This window comes from Heterocephalus glaber, unplaced genomic scaffold, assembly GCF_053883595.1.
Source record: "Heterocephalus glaber isolate CG9 unplaced genomic scaffold, H.glaber_assembly_v1.0 deba00001472, whole genome shotgun sequence".
NCBI classification, from domain to species: Eukaryota; Metazoa; Chordata; class Mammalia; order Rodentia; family Bathyergidae; genus Heterocephalus; species Heterocephalus glaber.
Window position 1 is genome coordinate 88,750,101 of NW_028258315.1, and position 25,532 is coordinate 88,775,632.

The 25,532-nt window shown below is 38.0% G+C and overlaps 1 protein-coding gene across 30 annotated transcripts in view; it reads left to right on the forward strand.

Moving 5' to 3' along the window:
- Nucleotides 1-25,532, forward strand: part of Erc2 (ELKS/RAB6-interacting/CAST family member 2) — a 1,049,338-nt gene that overhangs the window by 547,739 nt on the left and 476,067 nt on the right. The window lies entirely within an intron of this gene.

The following is a 25,532-nucleotide window of genomic DNA, read 5'->3' on the forward strand; positions in this document are numbered from 1 at the left end:
CCAGAGAAGCTCAGAAAATTGACTGCATGATGATACAACATGGAGCTGCGGAGAAAACAAAATGCAAGATGCTAAATTTAACCTTGTAGAACAAAAGATCTCTCCATGATGCAACAACTTAAAAGCTAAATTTAATAGTGTAAACCCATTCAGAATTTTCACTTAATAAATCATTGTTTTGAAAGATTTATTACACTTTTTAAAAGTCACTTTCAAAAATCATCAGTGGGTTAGTAACATATTGTACACACATGTTATTTTCTGTCATTGTTTTGGTTTTAACTTTGTAACTTCGTTTTTAGTCAGAAGACATACTTTAATTATTCAGGGCACAGCCTGTGGAGCCAAGCGTAAAACTAGATTCACTGTTGACTACATGTGTGCCCTGATATTGAGGTGAAAGGGGCACTTTGTTTGAAAATGCATCTCAGATTTGATTTCTCTAATGTGGGAGGCCCAAGTTAATAACTTCCTTTTTCTTACGCCAAAGAAGGCTTCTCTTTCTGATAATACATAGTAATATGTAGTGCTTTCTTTATTATTTAGTTAATGAATTTACTAAAGGATGTTCTTTGGTCAATTTAGAGCTGCCTAGGTTTTTTAAAAGGTAGTGTTAAATTGGTAGTCGATACAATTGCTCTTTGGAGAGATGAGCAATATTATTTTCTTGTGCAGAGTCTGAATCCTTTACTTTATACAACTCCTTAACCTCCTAGTACTATGCATTTGCTCCAGCACCAAATAATTTTAAAATCAGACGTCCTGTTCACGTAACAGTTTTGTCCCTTCTCCAGCTCCCAACCCTGTGGCTCACAGTCCTTGGCTAGTGCTTGCTATTCCCATGGGAACTACTCAGACCTCAGTACAATGAAGGATGCCCCATTCTCAAAAGTTTCCTCAATAGAAGTCTATTCAGAGATTACCAAAACATTAATGAGTGTTAATTCATCTCCTGGGGTAAACTTGATCTGGTGCAGAAACACAGACATCATAATGGGAAGTGGGCAGGAGGCTTGGCCATATGGCATCCAAACCTTTCCTCCAAGTTTTGGATCCACTCATTTAATGAAGCTTTAAGCTTTTCTCCTTGTGTGTCTTTTTTGTTTTCTTTCTCATTTTGCCTTCCTTTTACTATCCCCAGTCTGTACCTCTTGCTGTTAAAAGTCCTTGCGACTAGGATCCCCTTTTGCTCTCATGCCTCAGGCCTCCTGTGTGGGTGTTCAGTTTTTCATCCATATTCTGCTGGGTTTTTGTTTTTGTTTTTTTGTCTATCTGAGGGTGCAAAATTAGAGCTGGGCAGAGTTTTGAGTAACCAGTGGTTTTCTGGATAAAGGGCAGGATATGCTGATTGGATTCGGTAAAATGTACTTGCCAAATCTAATTGGATGAATTCTAGGGATCAAATTAAAGTTCACATTCCAATATCATTTAACCTATTGCTGAAAGTGAACATGATAGAGAAAATCTACAATTGCTGTGAATAATCTCTGGTTATATTATTAGTGATGAGGGAATTGGGCACCCTTACTTTCCTGGGAATAATAAAGTCTTAGATGTTTGAAAGCTTTCTTGAGTGTTGACAAATTTTCAGTTAACTATACTTTTTTTTCCAACTACTTGCAGGTTTAACAGTTAAAATAAAAGAAAATGTAATGGTAGAATTGAATGTAAGATCTGTGGCTCATATGCTTTCTTTATATAGCTTATAGTTGAGATACATATGTGTGTGTGCATACATACATATTGTATACACATACCGTGGATTTTGGAAAAATCATGTCTGATCTTTCTTACTACAGATGTTGTGATCTGCCCTTATACATTCCCATCTCCGAATCTGAGGTTTGAAAACTTCAGTAACTCTGGGACTTTTCTATGTGTTGTGTCTTTAATGGGAAGTTCTCCTTCTAGTTGCTGCTTTAGGTGACCTCATTTCCTTTTTCACCTCTATGAAGACTCTTATGCTTAAATTAGATAGACGGGTATTAAGTATTGGGCTCAGTAAAACACAAATGTCATATTCTAAACCTGTTCAGTTCTCCAGTAAATAATACTTCTGTCATGAATCTCTTTACATACAAAGCAGTGGGAAGCTGGAGAGGTTTAACAGGATTCCTAGGTTGCACCCAGGGGGAGGTTTTATATGAAACTTACTCATTTCTAGGAACTGTATGTGAGATTAGCATGTGACTTACGATACATGGGGTTATTTCGATAAATGTATGTAGGAACTAACTAGAAAAAAAAAGATGTCCTTTGGGATTCAGTTCAGAATCCTGCCAGAGAATCAACCAAGCAAAACCAGAGGCTTGGGTCTCTCCCCAGCTTTTCCATCCCCAGCTTACTTGGGACCCTGAATCAGCCATTTCCTTGTTTGGTTCTCAGTGTCCCCTTTTGGAGAAGAGTGTCCTCTCTTTGACCCGTGCTTCTGGGCTCCTGTGGGCATGTGGACATCATGTGTCTGAGGGAGGGGCTGTCGGTGATGGACCTTATTTACTTGCCAAGAGCAAGCACAAGCTGATGGCTGGCACCTGACAGCAAGCATGAGCTCATTGTTACAGAGTCACTTCAAACACTTCTACCAGAATAAACTCCCTAGAACCGAACATTGTGCTCTCAATCCTTCACTCTTCTAGCAAAAGATGAAGTTACTCCCCACAGACCTTGGAGGCCTAGTGCCTAAAGAAATAATGAAAATCACCTTCTCCAGAGCATCCTCTTACTCTCTTACAATTTTCTAGAGCCCATTCTATGCTCCATTTCTTCCACAAATGCATAGTGAGTACCTACTGGGTGTTAAGCTGGATACCTCATGCTGTCTTGGCATATCCCAAGAACTGCTGGTGAAAAATCAAACTGTTTAAGAAATCCTATATATGATATTCTTTTTTATGCTCATGATGTAAGCTGATAATAATAATAATAATAATAATGAGAACAAATGGAAATGACAGGAGCATCAGTAATATAATTGAGCATTAACTAAGGGCCAGTGCTGAATTGGTCACTTTTTATGTAATATTCTCCTCCAGTAACAATTGTATGAGATTGGACTGACATTTCTTCCATGTTAGAGAAGAGGAAACTGGAGTTCATAAAAGCTGAATCCTCAGATTGATACAGCTAGTAAGTAAAGGCATTGCTCCCCCAAAGTCTGATTTATAAATTAAATCTTTTACTACTTCTGCTACAGTTGTATAGTAAAAGCTCTGAAAAGTCCTGCAGTAAAGAAAGAAACCCGTGTAGTTTCGTTCAAGCTGCAGTCTCAACTAGGTAGTCAGTCATAAACTATATTCCTTGAAGCACTTGGAGGAAAACCTGTCCTGCTTGATGTGTAGCCAGCCTATCCCTTCTTTCTGAGGTTCATTTCTACCCCTGCCCCCAGTCTTCCTGTGCAGACCCTGTCCCTCTGGTACCAGTTTAGGTGTTGCTCCTCTCAGAGGCATCCCCTGGGCCTGCTGGCTTGGAATCTAGCTCTGTTCCACCCCAGATATGCCAGTTTTGCCCTTGGATGTTTATGAAGGGATGACTGTTGAGGAGAGAATTTTCCAGTAGCTTCATCTCACTCCTCCCACTCTTTTCTTGGTCCCTTTTCTGGGTCCTCAAGGACAGTTGCTGGTGGACTCTTTCTGGAGTAGAGAGCATACCTGCAGTGGACACTGTACCTAGCTTCATACAGGTGGCCCTAAGAAAAGAAGTGACTGGTTTCCTATCATGTTGAATGGAAAGCTCAAGAAAAACAAAAACACAAATAAGACAGAGGGAAAGATGTCCATCTGAACTATTCTTGTTCCCTCCCCTTACTTCTTTTGTTTCTCTTTTCTTGCTTTTCCCTTCCAGCTGCTCCCTCCCCCCTTTCCTCTTCTTCCTAGAATGTTCATTGAAATCCTTCTTGAGAGGATATGTGCTCAGGGTTGGGGATATGGCAGTAAAACAGACATGATCCTTCCCCTCACTGGTTCATAGACCAATACTTCCTATAGGGAAGGATTTGACTACTAAGAAAAATAATTTGTTCTATTTTTATTAATAAGTGAAAAAAGTGGATTTCAGGTGTGGTTTCCCCTTTTTCTTATTAGGGTTAAAGGGGTTATCTACAGGTCAGAAAAATTATTTCCCTCTTTAAAGCTGCCTTATACTAATGCTGATATTTCTGGTGAAGTGTGAGAAAATTTTATGCCAAGCAAAACTGGTAGAAAACCAGAAATCGGTTGATTTTGCTTTGGGTGCAGATATTTTATTGAGAATGGAAAAAATTATTTTCCCTGATTTACAATTCTTAAAGGCATAAAGTGGGGGTCTATATTTAGAAATAGTTTTGAACCTTTGAGGTATAGCCACGAGTACTTCCACTTTTCCAATCGTGGCCTTGGTGGGACTTGCCATAGGTCATGTTTTGCTGAGACCACTTTGATTTATAAAACTTGGACTTTCTGCTCCATTTTGTCTTTACTTTTGGACTTTTGCTTGAATTGCTGCTCCAGTGTTCTGTCTGTACCCTCGAAAATGGGGGAAGATTCCAGGAACACAACTGGCATAGTTGAAATATTTTTCTGTTTAGTATGTTTCTTAGCCTCCCTGGAGTTGATTAAAGTTGTTCTCATCATGCAAATCTGTTAAAACAGTAACAGCAAAATTCAGAGTGAGTCTCTGATAAGTTGTGGACCACAGTCGATATCAAATTGGTAGCATTAACTATTCATCTGTATTTTTTCAAGACCTTTTTCAAGACCTTTTTTTTTTTTGCTCCTACCCTCTTCTTGACTTTTGGTTGGTACTACCACATGGATGAATATCATCAAATAATAAATCTCTCAATATATGTTAGCCTGTTCTGTATATGTTGAGGAGAAGGAATTTTGAAAAATAATTTCACAGTATTATTATAAATCACTTTCCAGAAAAATAATATCTTATTTCCTTTATATGGCTTTTCTTATGAAATGTGAATTCTATCACTTCATTACACACAATTCTACTTCAAGTTGTAGGGAAACCTAACCATCTAGTGACTGAAATTTTCTTCCATATTGGGTGAACGTACTTGGAAATTCCATACTGTGTAATGTCATATTTTTATGAAGCCAGAGTTTTGGGGGTGAATCAATTAAAAATGAGTAAGTATCGGTGCCTGTCTTTAAAATACATTCTTATATCTAACAAAGGGTTTGGGCATTTTCTTTGTGGGAGACTGTACTGATTTTAATATCTGCCCATCTTTTATTTTATTCCAAATTCAATGAATACCATATAGGTGGAAGTCAACTACAATATTTAAACTAAGTAAATAAGAAAAACAATAGTAAGTCAGAAATCAGTTATTTTAATATGAAAGTTATGCACTTCATGGTTTCTACAAATATAAAGTGGGTTTTGTAGAATTATATGTGTAGCAAAACTTGACCTACAGAATGGGCTTAGAAGTGGAAATAAATTCCCCTTGTCTCTATGGCTCCTTTTCAGTCCAAAAATGGTGAGATTCATGTTTTATCTCTAGTTTCTAGGAATTTTTAGATTTTAGGTTTGATAACATAGGCACTACTTTTTGGTATATACAGAGCTGTATGTATAATAATTTATGCTGTACAATAATTTTTAGTGAAAAGTGAAAGGTGTGATACAGAATTTTAAAGAAATACACTACTTATGAGACCCCATAAGCAGCTGTAAAGACACATGGTGAACTTCTTAACATGGAGTGTGGGCAGAATTGTATATAGAGAATTGCTTGCCAATTTTTACTTTGGGTCCTTGGAAAATGTCTTTTGATGTTTTTAAGAAAGCAACCACCATCTTTTTCAGATGGAAGCATTTAGTAACAGCATAATCTCTTACTGGCCTTAGGTGTTGGTCAACTGGAATATTCCTGTGACTGAACAGATCTTGATGTGATGTGTGAATTGAAATGTAAGAGTGGTTTTAAATTTAACTTCAGAGCCTTCTGCTATTTAATCATATGTCAGTTTGATGGTTCCAAGGACAGTGTGTTATGCTGCTCACAGATAATTACAGAGGAGGGAATGAGTTGGTTATAATAATGAATAGCCAGAGAATCTTCTGATAACCTGCAATGAATGGGCCTTGGTGAGAAACACTCACTGAGTAATTGGCAGATAGGTGTCCTATCACGTTGCTGAGTGTGGGTGCTCTTACCACCTAAGCACACAAAGTGGGGGCTCTTTAGGGATTCCTGAGCAGATAAAGAAACACTGCTCTTGAATTTCACATGGATTGTCTTTCAAAGACCTGTTATTACTTTATTCACAATCTTGATTATCCAGGCTGTAATCTGTTGTTGGAACATTAAATTTAGAAAAGTAAATAACCCACATTTAAAAAACAGCAACCTCATTGCTATGGCACCTGAGACAAGGCACTCTCCCTGTTTCCTTAAGCCCACGTCCATGTCTGCAAAATGGAGACAGTTGTGTTATAGCTCTTCCTTCATATAGTGAGGAGGTACCCTGAACGTGGAGCATGGTCCTGGAACATAGGAAGTATTCAGGAAGTGGCTGTGACAATGGCTGTCATGTTATGATTGTGACAAAGGTTTTCACACCAAGAGTGACAGGTGAAAACAAGGGAGCTGCTTGCTGCAAGAGAGAAGTGGGAGAGGATCCTGTCAAGGCAGCCTCTGTTGTTTTTCTAATTGTAAAAAACCAAGGGACTAGAATAAAGACTTTAGACTTTCTCCCAAGCCCTTGAGAGGTTTTTTAGGTAGAAAGGTTGAAATCATCATTCTGCTGAATGTCCTCTCCCTGCAGTGATATGAATAAGTGCACATACAAAATTCATCTTATACTTACTGAAAAGTAATATTTATACATAAATATGAAAGCTAATTCAATATTCACTTGTCTTATGTAAGGATGCATTCTAATTTTTCTGGAACTACATAGCCATGATTGAACTATTTTGAGTTTAGAAGATGTACCACATGTCTAAGTGTGTTCTTTCATCCATTTATTTCTGTTATGCATTGCCTTATGCACTTACAACATGTAGTAATTGAATGCTCTGTTCCAGGTACTGTGGTGTAACTAGAACTACTCAGAAGAAGCACCGTGAGAAACATAAGCAGATCAATAATATTTATCACGTATTTCAGCAGATGTTATAATGCAATATATACTGCTCTGCACCATGGCTTTTTTTTTTCCTTAACAAAATATCTTTGAGATCTTCCTATATTCAGACATAAAAACTTTCTATCCCTTTTTACTTTTGCATACTATTTCATTGTATTAAGTCTCTTCAAAAGCCTTTTAGGTACTTTCCTCTAATACTAATTGCTATAATTAATAACCATGAATAGTCTTAATTTCACATGTAGATGTATGTATATGTAGAATAAATTTCTAGATGAGGAATTTCTAGGAAGTACACTTCTGAATTTTCCAGTTGCCCTCTATAGAGATTAAATTTCTAGTCCCATCAGTAATATGTTGTAAAATGCCTATCTTTCCATTAACTCTGCCAGGACAGTACACTTCTCTAAGTTTTTGTCAGTGTCAACTTGGAAGGTGAAAAATGGCATAAATGTGCAGTTTTGAATTGCTTTTATCAAAATTATTACAAGTGAAGATGCTCATGTTTAAATATGTTTATACTTTGTCCTAGTCTCTTGTTGGACTTTTTCTTATGTATTTCTAGGTGCACTCTATGTGTTGGGAAAATTATCTGTTTGTCTTTGAACTGAGTTTTAAATGCTCTTTCCTGCCAGTTTGTCACTTTTCTTTTGATTTTGGTAATGGGTTTTGTTATATAGAAAATTTTAATATATTACTTTTATGTAGTCAAATACTTTCAATCTTTTTTATGCATTCTGATTTTTCTGTTGTAGTTAGAAACCCCTTTCACACTGTAAGATTTTAAAAACAAGTATTCTCTGACTTTGTAGTATTTTTATGGTTTGTGTCTTTATTCTGTCTGTAACAAAATACCATAAACATGGTAGCTTATAAATAAAGAATTTTATTTCTTGAAGTTCTGGAGGGTGGGAAATCTAGAATCAAAGCATTGGCCAATTCTGTTTGCCTTCTGGCTCATAGAATCTTCTCATTGTATCCTCACAAGGTAGAAGAGGCAAACAAGCTTTCTTCGGACTCTTTTATAAGGTGACTAATTCTATTCCTAATCACTTCCCAAAGTTCCCACTTTCTAATACCACCACCTTGGGGGTTAGGATTTCAACACATGAATATTTGGGAGGACACAAACGTTCTTTTAGTCTAAGTTTTCTGCATTAAGTCTTTGAACCATCTGGAATTCATCTTAGCGTAAGGCATGAAGTATAGATATAACTCTTTTTTCCTCAGTCAAGTGAAATTTAAATATTACTTCCTTTGTCTGCTGTTCACTGGAGCTCATCCAGTGCAGGTTAGGTGTGTGTGTTGTACGTTCATGGTGTTTCACACTAGGATATGAAGCTTACCCTTAATTGTTCATTCAGCATCTTTCAGTCTAATCTAGAACTTCTGTCTAGAAAGGACATCTTATCCAACCAAAACCTGGAAAATTGTGGACCCTGTGTAAATATTTATAGACTTAATAAGGAATATGAGTTGTCAAGAAATAGAGTTGTAAGGAGGCAGAAATTCCAAGTAAAGGCCATAGAAAACACCTGCAGGGTAAAATGTGACTAACTGAAGTAGTCATAGAGAGAACCAAGTCAATGGGGTGGTGGAAGATTAGCCAAGACTTTCTGCACAGGGCAGTATAACAGCCTTGTGACCTTGGACTGCGGGTAGCTTTTCCCCACTCTTCTCTGTGAGACTCAGTAAGAATGTCATGTTCTTCTTTTTCTTGGGAAGCCTAACTTTTCAGCTTTCTCTGGGTTTGGTAAGACATTCCTGTATGACTAAGATCCCTGCCAAACTATTGTAGAATTTAAGAACAAGTGTGGAAAACATGGTGGGCAGGAGCTAAGAACAAAGGTTTTGGCCAGGTTGTCATTTTGATGTCCAGCAGGAAAACTGAATGAAAATCTGGAACTTGGGCAAAGAGGCATTAACCTTGGCAGAATGTGGCAAATTCTATATGAATGTTGTGGGCATTTAGAAGAGATTTGGGTTGGGGAAGTTTCTGTGAATATGATGGTATTTTCACTGGACTAGAAATAAGGAAATGATTTTGCCAGATGGAGAAGAAAGTGAAGAGCCTAAGCAGGGACTACAGAGGTGGGAAGGTCCAAGACATGCTTGGAGAAGGTAGGGTGCTGGAGTGGAAGAAGAACGTGCAGAAAGGATGGCCATGCCAGCAAAAGCTTCTAGTGCTTGGTTCGGAGATTTTAAACTTTTTTAGGGTAGGGAGAGTCTAATAATCAGGAATGTCTTCCGGGTCTTATAATATCTCTCTGTTGGAGGGGCAGAGAGAAGCCCAAGCAGGAAAAACAGTCACCCTGAAACAAGGTAGTTGTATGAGAGGAAGGGTTCAAGAGATCTGGGGATTATGAATAAACTTGTTTTAAATGATAAAGCTATAAAAATCAAAATAATTTTAGTTTTATCCTCCTTTACTTTCCAAGAGAACAAGGCCATGTTTCAACAAGAACCAGCAACACATGAAAAACAAATAAATAGAACCCTTAGTTACTATCAGAGAATAAAGGTGTGGCTGCAGACATTGTGCTTTAACTAGCCTGGTGTTGTTGCTGAAGCTATTATAGCAGCAGAAATAAGAATAGACTTTGTTAATAGTTACTGGCTGCTAGGGTTTTATGTATAGTAACTCCAAGACAGTAGATGCTGTTATTAGTCCCATGTTTGCGATGAGGCAACCAAGGCTCAGGGATCGTAAGTAAAGTTTTCATTCACACACAGCTCTCAAGTGTGCTGCCAGGGTTCAAACTCAGCCATTTCATCTCCTAACCATTATGTACTATTCCACAGCAAGACTTTTTGTGTTAGTATAAATTGGTTTGGCCCAAGCACTCCTGTTACCATAGGGACCACTGTTTAATGTGCTTCTTTTGGGGTGGTGGAAATCTATTTCTATAATACAGAAGTTTCCAAGCATTGATGAAAACTTATTATAATGGAAGTTGAGAAGCTATTTGTGTTGGCAGTTCCAGCAGCCTTTTCTAAGCTGCTGGTCTGAGTTTCACCCTGTCTTGAGCAGGAATGTGAAATTCCTTTCTGAAGTGAATTTGAATGGGCTCAGTGAGTGGCCTCTGCAGAGGCAGCAGCTTTGTAGACTGCAGACAGTCATCAGCACTGGATGTACTTCAAGAATCATGGACAGCAGGAATGAGGGAAGACCTCAGGCCATCCATCCTCCTGCCAGTTTGAGATGGTTCCCGGTGGGGAATTCTGGGGAAGCAGCCAAGAGAAAAGACGTATTTCTACAAGGGGTTTTCTGCCTCTTCCAGGAATCATTTTTGGGACAGTTCTTCATGGCCCCACACAGTGTGATCAGAGAATTCCAGCAGCATAAAAGCCAAAAGGCAATAAAGGCCTTTGTTGTGATATATGATGATTTTCCTTCAGGAAAACACAACAGAATGACTCTGAAGGAGAGCCGAGCTTCTCTGCAGCACAGTATCTGCATCTGCCTTGATCTTGTCTAACATGAGTGAGAGGGGAAGCAGCACTAGCAAGTGCTGAGGATTCAAACCATGACCTTGTACCTTGGTCCAGGCAGTAATCGTACTGTGGAATCGTTCTTTCCTCATCATTATGTTAGGTCAAAGGGGAGGTCTCATGGATTCAAAATGTATGGTCTTTCTCCTGCAGAGTTTGGTGTTTTTTGATTTGCTTTGTTTTCTTTTTAAACTTTTAAACTTTGAACTTTGAAGCTTTCACGACTTTGTATGCCTGATGGAAAAGGTCTGTGTTGGTTTCCTGGGTCTCTGAGTTGCTGGGCTGTGTGGGATGGCTTTTCGGCTTGTCGTTTGTCATTTTCTTTGGTTTGCCTTATCATCTCTTGCAGTAACCCCCAAATTAAGACATGTTGGCAGAGTGGATAACTAAAACTTGTTCCCTAATTTTGTGAGGGATAATTCTAAGTTCTTTCCTTAGGAGGAACTTAGCGTTTTCTATGAGCTAAGAACTGTGCAGAACACTGATGTGCAAGATTTTTTTCTAACCCCCATAAGAACCATGTAAAAAGTATTAATTTATAATAAACAGATGAGTAAACTGAAAGTTTGTGAGGTCCACTCAAGGTTACTCTGAATTTGAACCCAGGCTATCTCAAGAGTTAGAAGCAAGTGGTTATAGGTACACATGGATGCTCCAGCACCTGCCATAATAAAACAAACATTTGTAGTTTTTATTATGAAGGGAACAGGACCACTGTGTTTAAAAACATGTCTACCTCAAATTTTCAGTACTGTACAACTAGAATTGGACTTATTGTCCCTTCTTTTACCCATCCCCCTCTGTACCATGTACTTGGCATTTAGCTTTTGGAACTTCCACCTGGTTTTCTAAGATAGAAACCTCTAGGTCCTCTGTACCTCATTCCTTGCTGTATCTAATCCAGCACATTTAATTTCTCTTGTGCCCCCCCCCCACCCTGTTCTCAGTACTGCTCTTTCCACTGGCCATTTGAATTATTGCAGTAGCCTCCAGACAGTCCCAGTCTGTCCCAGTTTTCTAGTTCAGTTACAGTCAGTGGAGCAGCACCCTGTCCCTAGAAGCCCCTATGGTCCCTCTTCTTACACTGGGCAGAATATGAACTTCACCACTTACCTGGCTTTTGAAACCTTTCACACTTGTCCGAGTTGCATTTCAAGTCTTACCCCAGTGCGCACACATACTCTTTACTTCTTCATTTTCCACTCAGTGTTTGCCTCCTCTGAATTTTTTTTCTCATTTCCTGTAATTGTTACACTTTTTCCATCTCTCCAGATTGGAACATACTTTTCTCATTGCCTAAATGCCTCTTCTTTTCTCCTACCCTATAAAACTACCCATCCTTGAAGTCCCAATTCACACATTACCCTCTGACTCCTTTCAAGGCAGTAATTCCACCTTGTGTTCTGACCAGACTTAGTTAATGTTGCTGTCAAAAGTGTTCACTTATCATTTTTCAGCTCTATTCTTTTCCCTTCCACCAAACATTGAACTGTCTAATAATAAAGCAGTGTCCACTTCAGCTTTGTGTCCTCAGGGTCTGGCCTGTGGTTAGTGCTTCATAAATATGTGTTGGGTGAATAGATGGATGAATGGGTGAAAGGACAGGTACACTGATTGGCTGCAGGGAAGCCAGATGGGAGATAGTATCTGGACAAAGAAAACAAAGGCATGAGCTAAGATGGTAGCAGTAGGAATACAGAAGAGGTAACTGTGTTGATAGACATTTTAAAATAAATGAAATCAGCAGAGCATAGTGATCCTTTGTGTGTTACAGATTAGGAAAAAGGAGGATTTGCTTTTCCTTGACTCCCAATCATGTATAACTCTGATGGAGACAGAGTATAGAGTAGGGAGGGTGACTTTGGGTCCAGAGACAGGCATTTGAGATTTTAATTTTGGAATATTAAGATGTATGTGAAATACTCAGGCAGAGTGTTTTCAAGAAACATTTGAAAATCCAAGAAACTTATAAATCCTTGCTCTTCTAAAAGGTGAATTCACATTTCTGCCCAGCACCCTAGTTATCTTTCAGGCCCACAGTCTCTCTCCAGCATCTTTTTCCACATCTCAGTAGATAGTTGGTGACATGGAAAGGTGTCGTAGACATATTGTAAAATGATGTAGCATTATCTAATGTATTTTAAAGGAGATGTGTGTCTATGCATATATTATGCCTAAAACAGTTTGAAAAGATTGACAAAATCCCCTCAAAAGTAGGAATAGTTAGTGAGAGAGTTAAAGGAGCAATATAACTTTTCTTTTTACAAAGCCTTTTGTATTATTTTTTATTTCTAAATATGTTTTTTTTAACTGTATATCTTTTCATTGGTACATTTTAGGTATACAGTATAATGACATTCATCATTGGAAATTTATACCTTTACATAATCTCTCTTGGTTCTTATTTTTCCCCCTTCCCCTGCCCTCCCTTCAACCACTCCATCCCTCCCTATTTACAAAGACTTCGTTTCCTTTTTTTCCTTTTCTCATATTAATTGCATTCCCTTCTTTGTTTTCCCCTACTCTTCCTACTTCCCCTTCCCCTTTGCCCCTTTTCTTCCTATTTCACATTATCTATTATACCTTTTAATCCATATTTACACTTTCAGTTTCTCACACTAGAGAAATTATTCGGTATTTACACGTGTGTCCTATTTATTTCACTTAAGAGTATCACCTCAATGTTCATCCATTTAGCAATAAATGTTTCTAATTTCTCATTTTTTATGGCTGAGTAGTGCTGCATTTTATTTAAAAAAACACATTTTCATTATCCAGTCTCCAGTTGATGGGCATTTGGGCTGTTTCCAAGTTTTAGCTATTACAAATTGTGCTGCTATGAACATGGGTGCACATATATCACTGTGGTATGATTCTTTTAATTCTTTGGGGAAGATCCCCAGCAGTGGAATAGCAAGGTCAAATGGGACTTCCAGTTCTAGTTCTTTGAGGTATCTCCATACTGATTTCCACAGTGGTTGCACCAGTCTGCACTCCCACCAACAATGGAGCAGGGTTCCTCTTTCTGCAGAGCCCTGCCAGCATTTGTTATTGGTTGATTTCATGATAGCAGCCATTCTTTCTGGGCTGAGGTGGAATCTCAACGTTGTTTTCATTTGCATCTCTCGAATGACCAGTGATGTTGAACATTTTTTCTTATGTTTATTTGCCATTTCTACTTCTTTCTGTGAGAAATGTCTGTTCATTTCAGATGTCCTTTTTTGGATTGGGTCTTTAAATTTGGGAGGTCTGATTTTTTTTAAGTTCTTTATAGATATGGGATAGTAGACCTTTATCTGAGGGACCACTGGTGAAGATTTTTTCCCACATTGTGGGTTGTCTCTTCACACTGCTGGTGGTTTCTCTTGCTGTGCAGAAGCTTGTTAGTAAGAAGAGATGCCACTTGTTGATTGTTTGTGCTAGTTCATGGGCAACTGAGGTTTTGTTCATAAAATCTTTTCCTACACCGATGTCTTCAAGGGTTCTACCTAACCTCTGTTCCAGCCGATTCAGTGTTTCTGTTTTAATATTAAGATCTTTAATCCATTTCGATTTTAGTTTAGTACATGGCGGGAGATATAGGTCTAGTTTTAATCTTTAACAAGTTGAAATCTAGTTTTTCCAGCACCATTTATTAAAGAGGCTATCTTTCCTCCAGTGAGGGTGTTTGGCTCCTTTGTTGAAGATGAGGTGGCTGAGTGTGTCTGGAGTTGTTTCGGCCTCTTCTAATCTGTTCCACTGGGCCTCAGGTCTGTTTCTTTGGCAGTACCATGCTGTTTTTATCACAGTAGCTTTGTAGTATAGTTTCAAGTTGGGGATTGTGATACCCCCTGCCATGTCTCTGTTACCTAGAATTGCTTTTGCTATTCTGGGTCTCTTCTTGCTCCAAATGAATTTTTGGATTGTTTTCTCAAGGCCCATCAAGTATGCTGCTGGGATTTCATTTGGGATTGCATTGAATCTATATAGGAGTTTTGGAAGTATGGCCATTTTTACTGTTTTGATTCTTCCTACCCAGGAACAGGGGATGTCTTTCCATTTTCTGAAATCATCTTCAATCGCTCTTTTCAGAGTGCTATAGTTTTCAGAGAAGAGGTCTTTGATTTCTTTCATTAGGTTGATTCCTAGGTATTTCAGTTTTTTGGATGCTATTGTGAAAGGAATTGTTTGCCCTATTTCTGTCTCAGTGAGTCTGTTGTTCGTGTAGAGGAAAACTATTGATTTTTGTGTGTTGACTTTGTATCCAGCTACTCTATCGAATTTGGTTATTAAGTCTAGAAGACTTTTGGTGGAATTCTTGGGGTCTTCTAAATAGAGTATCATGTCATCTGCAAATAATGACAATTTGACTTCTTTGTTTCCTGTTTTCATTCCTTTTATTTCTTTCTCTTGTCCAATTGCCGTGGCTAATGTTTCCAAAACTATATTGAACAGGAGTGGTGATAGTGGACATCCTTGTCTTGTTCCTGCTTTTCGTGTGAAGGATTTCAGTTTTTGACCATTTAGTATGATATTGGCTGTTGGCTTTTCATAGATGGCTTTTATCAGATTGAGGTAGAGACCATCTATTCCAATTTTTTGTAAGGTTTTTATCATAAATGCGTGGTGGATTTTGTCAAATGCTTTTTCTGCGTCTATGGAGAGAATCATATGGTTTTTGTCCTTGGCTCTATTGATATAGTGTATTACATTGTTTGATTTGCATATGTTGAACCATCCCTGCATCCCTGGGTTGAATCCCACTTGATCAAGGTGTATGATCTTCTTGATGGTCTTCTGCATTCTATTTGCCAGTATCTTTTATTAAGGATTTTTGCATCCATGTTCATTAGTGAGATTGGCCTATAGTGCTCTTTTTTCAGTTGGGTCTTTCTCTGCTTTGGGGATCAAGGTGATGCTAGCTTCCAGGAATGAATTTGCGAGTATTGCTTCCCTTTCAATTTCACTGAAGAGTTTAAACAGTAGTGGCAGCAGTTCCTCTCTAAATGCCTTGTAGAATTCAGCAGTGAAACCATCAGGACCTGGGCTTTTCCTAGTTGGTAAGTTTTAATTATGTTTTAAATTTTCTTGATTGATATTGAGTTTTTAGAATTTTTAGGTCTTCTTGGTTCAACATTGTGAATTCATATGTATCTAAGAATCTGTCCATTTCTTCTGTGTTTTCCATCTTATTGGTGTATGGTTCTGAAAGTAGGTATTGATGATCCTCTGGATTTCTGCTGGGTCCATTGTAATTTCACCCTTTTCATTCCTAACTGCATGGATTTGGGCCTTTTCTTTCCTTTTTCTGATAAGGTTGGCTAAGGGTTTGTCAATTTTGTTTATTCTTTTGAAGAACCAACTCTTGGGTTCATTAATTTTTTGGTATTGTTCTCTTAGTCTCCATTGAATTGATTTCTGCTCTGATCTTTAGAATTTCTTCCCTTGTGTGAGCTTTGTGTTTGTCCTGCTCTTCTTTTTCTAGAAGCTTGAGATTCAGCATCAGGTTGTTCAATTGGGCTCACTCTGCTTTCCTCATATGAGTATTCACTTCTGTGAATTTTCTTCATCAGAATGCTTTCATTGTGTCCCATAGATTCCAATATGTTGTATTGTCATTTAATTAAAGGAACTGTCTGATTTCTTCTTTAATTTCCTCTGTGACTCATTGGTTATTCAGAAGTGTGTTGTTCAGTTTCCACGTTTATGAAATTTTTGTTGTTTCTTTTGCTGTTGATCTCCAATCTTATCACACTGGGGTCTGATAATATACAGGGGATAACTTCAGTTCCTTTGCACTTACTTAAACATGTTCGGTGAGTCAGTATGTGGTCTATTTTGGAGAACGACCCATGTGCAGCTGAAAAGAATGTGTATTCTGATTTTGTGGGGTGGAACACTCTGTAAACATCTGTTAAGTTCATTTGTTCAAGAGTTTGATTGAGTCCTAGTATTTCATTACTTATTTTTTGGGTAGTTGATCTATCTATCTGTGACAGTGGAGTACTGAGGTCCCCCACTACTATTGTATTAGTGCATACATGACTTTTCATGTCCATTAGTATTTGTTTTATATACTTGGGCAAACTAGTGTTTGGTGCATAGATATTTATGATTGTCATTTCTTCCTCTTGGATTCTTCCCTTTACAAGGATGTAGTGTCCTTCTTTGTCTTTCTTAATCAGTGTTGGTTTGAAATCCACTTGATCTGCAAAGAGGATGGCTACTCCTGCTTTTTTTCAAGTTCCCGTTGCATGGAGTATTGTTTTCCACCCTTTAACTTTCAGTCTGTGAATTTCTTTTTGAATTAAGTGTGTTTCTTGTACACAGAATATTTTTGGATTTTGCTTCTTGACCCATTGTGTCAGTCTATTTCTTTTGATTGGTGAATTGAGACCATTAACATTGACGGTTATAACTGATACCTATTGACTCATCATTGTCATGACTTTTTCTTTCTGTTGGATTCTCCCCCTTTACATTTAATTTCTTGTCACTCTTGATGGTTTCATTCTGCTGGGCTTCCTGGGGTTGTGATCCTCCTTGTCTTTTCCTAGGATATTGTGTAAAATTTTTTGGAGTGCTGATTTGGTACTCATAAAGTTCCTAAATTGCTCTTTGTCATGAAAGTATCTTATTTCTCCATCAATTTTGAAAGATAGTTTTGCGGGATACATCAATCTGGGTTGGAGGCTGTTTTCCTTTAGGGCTTGGAATACGTCACTCCAAGCATTTCTTGCCTTGAGAAGTCTGCTGTGATTCTGATGGGCTTTCCTTTGTATATGATTTGTTTCTTTTCTCTAACTGCTTGTAGAACTTTGTTCTTCTGTTTGGTTTCTGGAATCTTAACAATTATATGCCTATGTGTAGATTTTTTTTGATCAAGCCTATTTGGAAACCTATATGCCTCACTTATCTGTATGTCAAGCTCTTTTCCCCTCCTTGGGAAGTTTTCTGCCATCACTTCTGTGAACAGTTTTTTCTTGTCATCTGCACTCTCTCCTGTTTCTTCGTTGACTCCAATAAGTCTTATGTTATTCTTCTTTGCATCGTCTAGCAGTTGCTGTATTGATTTCTCGTGGTTCCTTACAATTTTGAAGCAATTTTTCTTTTCACTGACTATAGTCTTATCTTCTATATCTGAAATTCTGTCCTCACATTGGCTCATTCTGCCATGTAGACTTTCAATGGAGATTTCAATCTCCTGGAAATCTGTTTGTATCTGTTTTGTGTAGTCCATTTGTTTCCTGTGTTGGGATTCCATCATGTTCCTCAGCTCCTCACTAGACTTATTAATCATGTCTTGCACTAGGGGCACAATCTCTGCTATTGTCTGTGAAATTATTTCTGATTTCATTTTTTCCAGATCCTCTTTTGTTACCAGTTCAGGGAGTCCAGGTGGTTGAATATCAGAGTGTTCCATCTCATTTCCCTTTGGGGTTTCTGTAGGTGATCTGGAAGTCTGGTTTTGAGACTTGTTTACTTGTCTTCTCATTTCGACAGGTGGGGAGTGTCGGGGGGGGTGCTGTTGGCTCCTGTGCCGCTCACCTCTTCTGCGCTGGGTGTGGCAGTACGGCGGCCCAGAAGCCCCTTCCTCTGCTCTGGGAGCGGTAGAAAGATGGCCTGGAAGCCCCTTCCTCTATGCTGGGAGGGGCGGAACAGTGGCCCGGATGCCCCTTCCTGTTCTCTGGAGCAGCGGAAAGGCAGACCAGAAGCTCCTTCCTCTGTGCTGGGAGCGGTGGTATGGCGGCCCGGAAGCCCCTTCCTCTGTTTTGAGCAGTGGCATGGCGGCCCGGAAGCTTCTTCCTCTGCTCTGGGAGTGGTGGTATGGTGGCCTGGAAGCCCCTTCCTCTGTGCTGAGAGCAGTGGAATGGCCTCATATATGGTCTTTTGTGACTGTTTTCTTTTACTTCTCATAGTGTGTTTGAATTTCATCCCTATTGTTGCATGCATCCATACTTCATTCCTTTTTATTGATAAATAATACTCCATTGTATCAGTATACTATATTATGTGTCTATTCATCAGTTGGTCAACTTTTGGATTATTTCTTCCTTTTTAGCTATTATGAAAAATACTGTAATATTTAATTGCCATATCATGTGATAAATCTATGCTTAACTTCTTTAGGAACTGCCAAATTGTTTTCTACAGTGGCTATACCATTTTGCTTTCCCACCAACAACACATAATTGTCCCAAGTTCTCCACATTCTCACCAAAACTTATTACCTGTCTTTTTTATCATAGCCATCCTAGTGGGTATGAAATTATGCCAATTTGTATTCCTCTAATGACTAGTTTTATGGAAAATCTTTTCATACTTATTGGCCATTTATATGTCTTATTTGGAAAAATGTCTATTCAAATTCTATGCCCATGTTTTATTGTATTGTTTGCCTTTTCATTGTTAAGTTGTGCTCTTTACATTTTCTGAATACTAGATTTATGAAATATATGACTCATTTTTCTTCTATCCTAGTAATTTTACCCTTATATTTGGTGTGTTCTATTAATAATTCTAAAATACAACCGTAAATTTTTTCAAAGTTAGAAGAGTGATAGCTTTTTGAAAAAGCAAGTAGATTTGTAATATCATTAAATATGTTGCTTACAAATAAATTATCACTTGACAGCTTTGTATTGCCATTGCTCTTTTGAAAATGTGATGAAGTAGTAATAGAAACAGTTCACTAAGCATGTAGTCACTTATCTGAAATAGATGATTATCTTCCTTTGGTGATGACTTAGCTATGTTGCAAATGGACCCTTGCCTTGAATATTCACTCAACTTTTATGTCTACTGATGTAACTGAACTTTAAAATCCGAGATTCCAATGGTATAATTTGCCCATTTAAATGTTCAGGGTATGGCCTCATTTTATAGTGCCATAAAATGAAATTTAAAAAGCCTCTCCAGAGAGCTGTGATTACCATTTTTCTTTAGTTTTTAGCCAAACTAATAAATTTTTCTAGCAGATCTGTCATCAGATGTCATATAAAACTAGATCTAATGATCAAACTTGAGAAGATCCTGAGCATCACAGTCTTCCATGTGGCTCCAGAGGAAGAAATGAGCTACCTGATAATTGGTCCCTTGTGTTTTCCAAAGTAGGATTTAACTCACACCTTGACAGGGATAGAGAAGGGTTCCTTGGAAACACTGGCTTCCTGCAGACCAGCTGGGTATCGAGGGAAGGGAAGGTATAGCTGTGTGGCCCTGTGGTGCTGTGTGTCCCCAGGTCTGAAGAGACATTTGGCTGTGATTGGAGACAGTCAACACCAGCTTCCATTCATATATCAACACTGAAAGTAGTTATGTATGTCTCCAAATTCTGACCAGGGGCTTTCCAGTCTTGCAGCTTTTGTGGCTCCCCAGCATATCATCTTGTGTTCTCTAGCACATGATCTTTCTTTTGAAATGTCTCCATTAAAGTTTGAGGCCTTTCTCAAATTTTTGAAAGCCAATAATTCATAAAGAAAAAAATGGGTTAACTCCATTTTAGCATAGTTGTAGAGAAAGAGAATTGTTTGGAAGTGATTGCTACAGGCTGTTAAGACAGCTACTTAGCTTTCGGGGCTGGCAAGAAAAGGATAAAAAGTAATGAGTTAACCTGCTAAGAATTTGGCCATTTTAATCATTCAAGTCTGGGTATACTTTGTCTCCATTTAAACTGAGTGGGGAAACAGTCATCTTGATAAGCAGGGATTTATCTCACCCCATGCTCTCAGTGGCTGCCTGGATTCAGAGTAGAATAGAGTTCTTTATGTAGCAAGGCAATGGGCATGCTTTGTATGAGTAAGAAAAAGGAAAAAAAAGCCACTGGTATTTTTTCAAAGTTCTTATCAGCAAAGAGCATTACCGGGAAATCCAATAGGGTAGTGATGACATTCAATTTTATGTGTACCAGGAATGCACAGATGGCTGGAGTTAGCAGCTATTCATTTTTAGCACATATCTCTCATTATTGTTAGTGGGAATTGCACAACTTATCAAAGGGAGAAAATAGAGGAGAGTCTTTAGTATCAAATATATGTGCATCATTTTTGTGCAAAGGTCACATACCTTGAATAGTTCCTTTCTGTAATTGTAACTTCCCAGAGTTAGTTTATTCTTCTTGCTGAATTTGTATGCTGTCAAGGTGTTTTTCATGGCTTGATGAAAAGCATTTTAGCAAACTGCACAGGCCTGAAACTTATAGTCATTGCCACTGTGGGCTCATATGTGAATCGCTCAATCGAGATGTGTTTTTACATAAAAGTTCCCCTTGATTAATTGCCCAGGAAATGCTTTCAGTTCACAGAGATTTGTAACTCTGTAGCATAAAATATTCTACTCCCAACAGTCTAGTCAGTGAGAAACTTGCGATTTTTTTTTTTGAGCTATTGTGTTTTTTAGGGGTTGCCAGGACTTTTTCTATGATAAGTTTACTTGAAATAACTTTATAGAAAATAAGCACCAACAACCAGAGAAGCTACAATTCCTTATCATTTCACTCTTACTTGAGAATCTAAAACATACTTTGGCTTTCTAGAAAATCCATGTTAACAATCTACTATCAAAAAAGTAAAACCTCAAAAGAAAGCCTAGTTAAAGATACAAGCAAAATAGAACTTGAGTTCACTGTGGTTCCAAAAGGTATGATTTTCAAATAGTAAATTAGTCTGTTTTGTGCTACTGTGACATAATACCACAGTGTAGATAATTTGTAATGAACAGAAGTTTGCTTCTCATAACACTGGAGCCTGGGAAGTCTAAGCTCAAAAGGCCGACATTAGATAAAGGTCTTTTTGTTTTATCACCCTATGACAGAAGGTGGAAGGGCAAGAGAAAGTGAGAGGGAGCAAATGGAAGCAACACATTTTTTATAAAGATCCAACTTGTGGGATAATGGCATTAATCCATTCATGAGGGGGATTCCCCCAATACCCAACATGGCTACACACCCAACATGGCCACTTTGGGGAGCAAGTTTCTAGCACACAAACTTTGAGGGAGACACTTAAGGCATAACAAATAGAATATTGTTTTTCTCATGGGATGTACTTAGGATATAGAGTCTATAGGATTTTCAATTTCAGTTAGGAAAAGGGAAAATCTTTCATGCTTATAATTTCTTTGAGGGAAGAATTTTGATTTTGTAAGATGCAACAAGAAAGAATTTAAGATTTACAAGAGCATATAGGCCTAATCTTAATCAGAATCTCTGCATAGGCTGAGAAATATGAAGTTGAGACCCTAGTGGAGCACAGTACTCAATTTTTGCAAGTGAATTCTTATTTCTGCTTTATCTTGAATTTCACTTAAATATCTTTGCATTCATTCTTTAATTAATATCGATGGTATTTTTAAGAGTAAAAAATTAAAATAGCTCATTACTTACAGATATAGAAAAATCAGCTTGTACAATAAGACTTTATTTCACATCTCTGAATTATGCTATAGTTGAATTTAATAAAAAGTAATTCACACATTATCCTATAAAAACTCTGAAACTTTAGTTATTTTCAGTCCTTAGCCATTCCTTGGATGTTGTATGAGGACCATTAAAGCAAGTTTACTCCTGTAGGTCTTCAGAATCTCAGATGGTTCTTAGTCCACAGGTTTTTGATTTATTTAACAGGCAGTGCCTTTGCCTAAGGGAGAGATGGCAGTGTGTGTGTGTGTGTGTGTGTGTGTGTTAAATACAAAATGAAATGTGTAAATATATGTGTGTGAAATATATATAAATGTGTGTATGTTTGTGCTCTTACATGAGAAGTGGGTGTGTGATGAGTTTGCTGTTGTGAAGAAGAAAAGGCACTTGGAGCAGTTGCTGGGCATGGCTGGCTATGACATAGCTTTGGAGAAACAATTTTATATGCAGGCAATGGATATTTTTTCTTTCCAGTGGACCGATTAGCTCTGATAATAGGAAATTATCGAGTAAGGTACATCTGAGAGTAGCACTGTATGGTAAGGAAAATGACTTCAGTTTTGGGTGGGATCGATTGGGTTAGAACCCCAGCTCTCTCTTCTAGGGAGAAGAGGCCTCTCAGCAAGTTGCTTATCTTCTCAGTGTCATTGCTCTAGTCTCTTCAGTCAGGTGCGGCATGATGGCATTTTGGTCAATGGCAGACCACATCTACAGTGGTATACAGATATTCCTCATCTAAGGACCTACTTGGTTAACAACTGTTCAGATTTATGACCTGTCTTTCTTTTTTCAAAATAGTTCTGTGCAACTTGTTTATAGAGCCTCTATGTCTTTTCTTTGTACAGTACACCTTCCTTCTATGTACTGGTGATTGTACTGTGTGGTACAGTACTGTAGTCTTATGTTTTGTTATACCTTACAGTGCTTCATGTAAGAGTTATGCAAATAAAAACAAAGTCATCAAGTTGGAGTTTTCTTTGACTATTTCTTTGTTCTGAATATTGTAATGTATATTCTATATACAGTTCCTCATTTAGAAATACCTAGGAATTAATCTAATGACAGAAGTAAAAGAACTCTACTCTGAAAACTCCAACACTCTGAAAAAGGAGATTGAAGAGGATATCACGAAATGGAAAGATATCCCTTGTTCTTGGGTAGGAAGAACCAATATGTTGAAAATGGCCATATTTCCAAAACTGCTATATAGATTCAATGCAATCCTGACTGAAATTCCAACAGTATATTTCACAGATCTAGAGAAAACAATCCAAAAATTCATTTGGAACCAGAAGAGACCTAGAATAGCAAAAGCAGTTCTAGGCAACAAAGACAAGGCAAGGGGTATCACAATCTCCAACTTGAAACTATACTACAAAGCTACTGCGATAAAAACAGCATGGTACTGACAAAGAAATAGGCCCGAGGATCAGTGGAACAGATTAGAAGATGTAGAAACCACTCCAGACATACTCAGCCATTTCATCTTTGATAAAAGAGCCAAACACCCTCACTGGAGGAAAGATAGCCTCTTCAATAAATGGTGCTGGAAAAACTGGGTTTCAAATTACCAAAGATTAAAGCTAGCCCCATATCTCTCATCATGCAGTAAACTAAAATCGAAATGGATCAAAGATCTAAATATTAAAGCAGAAACACTAAACCTGCTAGAAGATAAACAAGGTTGAACTCTTGAAGACATTGGCATAGGAAAAGACATTACAAACAAAACCTCAGTCTCACATGAACTAGCACAAAGAATCCACAACTGGGATCTCATCTCATTAATAAGCTTCTGCACAGAAAGAGAAATCACCAACAGAGCTCAGAGACAACCCACAGTGTGGGAAAAAATTTTACTGGCTGTTCCTCAGACAAAGGTCTACTATCTAGAATATATAAAGAACTTAAAAAAAAATCACGCCCCCCAAATTTAAAGACCCAATCCAAAAACAGGCATCTAAAATGAAAGGACACTTTTCAGATGAAAAAGTAGAAGCAGCAATTAAACATATGAAAAAGTGTTCAACATCACTGGTCATTGGTGAAATGCAAATTAAAACAACAGTGAGATTCCATCTCACTCCAGAATGTTTGCTATCAAGAAATCAACCAATAACAAATACTGGTGGGGCTGTGGGGAAAAGGAACCCTTCTCCACTGCTGGGGGGAGTGTAGTAGACTGGTGCAACCATTGTAGAAATTCAGTGTGGAGATTACTCAGAAAACTAGGATTAGAAGTCCCATTTTACCCAGCCATTCCCCTATTGAGTATCTTCCCAAAAGAATTAAAAGCATCATACCACAGCAATATATGTGCACCCATGTTTATAGTGGCACAGTTTGTAATAGGTAAATCTTGGAAACAAACCAAATGCCCATCAACTGGAGACTGGATAAAGAAAATGTGGTTTTTTTTTATAAAATGGAGTACTACTCATCCATAAAGAATGAGAAACTAGAGACATTTATAGCTAAATGGATGTACATTGAGGCGTGACTCTTAAGTGAAATAAATAGGACACACGTGTAAATACCGAATTGTTTCTCTGGTGTGAGAAACTGCAAGTGTAAATGAGGACCAAAATGTATAATAGATATTGTGAAATAGGAAGAAAATGTTCAAAGGGGAAGGGAAACTGGGGGAGGGGGGAGAAGGGAAAGAAGAAAATGAGAAAAGAAGGAAAAATGGACACAAAGCTTTTGTAACTACCAGGAAGTGGAGGGGTGGAAGGGAGGGAAGGGGAAGGGGAAAAAACATGAACCAAGATATATCATGTACAGGTACAAATTCCCAATGATGAATGGGATCATAATGTATACCTAAAATGTACCAATAAACTTAATGAATTTTTTTAAAAGTTCCTTATTTAATTTAGGGATCAATTCATTTAATGGCCTAGTTGCAGAACAGAAGTCTGTCTTTAAATGAGGAGTATCTGTATATCATAGAGATTTTGGGTAGTAGGCTATATTATCTGCATTTGTGTGCACATACTCTATGATGTTTTCAGAATAACACTATTGCCTACTGACACATTTCTTAGGACATAGCCCCATCATAAAGTATGCAAGACTCTAGGATATGTGAGTTATAAGATTGTTGTAAAGATTACATGAGATGCGTGTCACATTGCCTAGCCTCAACTAATGTAGATAAGTGCTACACTCTTATGTACAGAATTCCTGTTTATGAACTTGAGTCAGAAGTCCTGATGGCTGTTCTGTATTTTAGAATGGACAATGTTCCTAAAATTTGGGCAATCTGCCCCTGAAAGCTCCAGTTGTGTTGACATTTGGATGCAAACTAGAAAGGGCATGAAAAATCCTGGGTACCGGAGATTTTTCTCTGTGACATCAGGAAAAATCTATCCCCGCTCTAGTATGGAGGATTGTGTTCCTTAGTCACAGAAAGGTTGCTATCCTGGAGTCAGGAACACGTACAAGGGCTGTAGGGGATGTCTTGGAGGTCTATGTTCTTTTGGATTCTTCAGAGTCTTTATGAGATGAACCAAGATTTGGGCTAGCTCTTGGGATTGTTTGGTTATTTTGGTGTC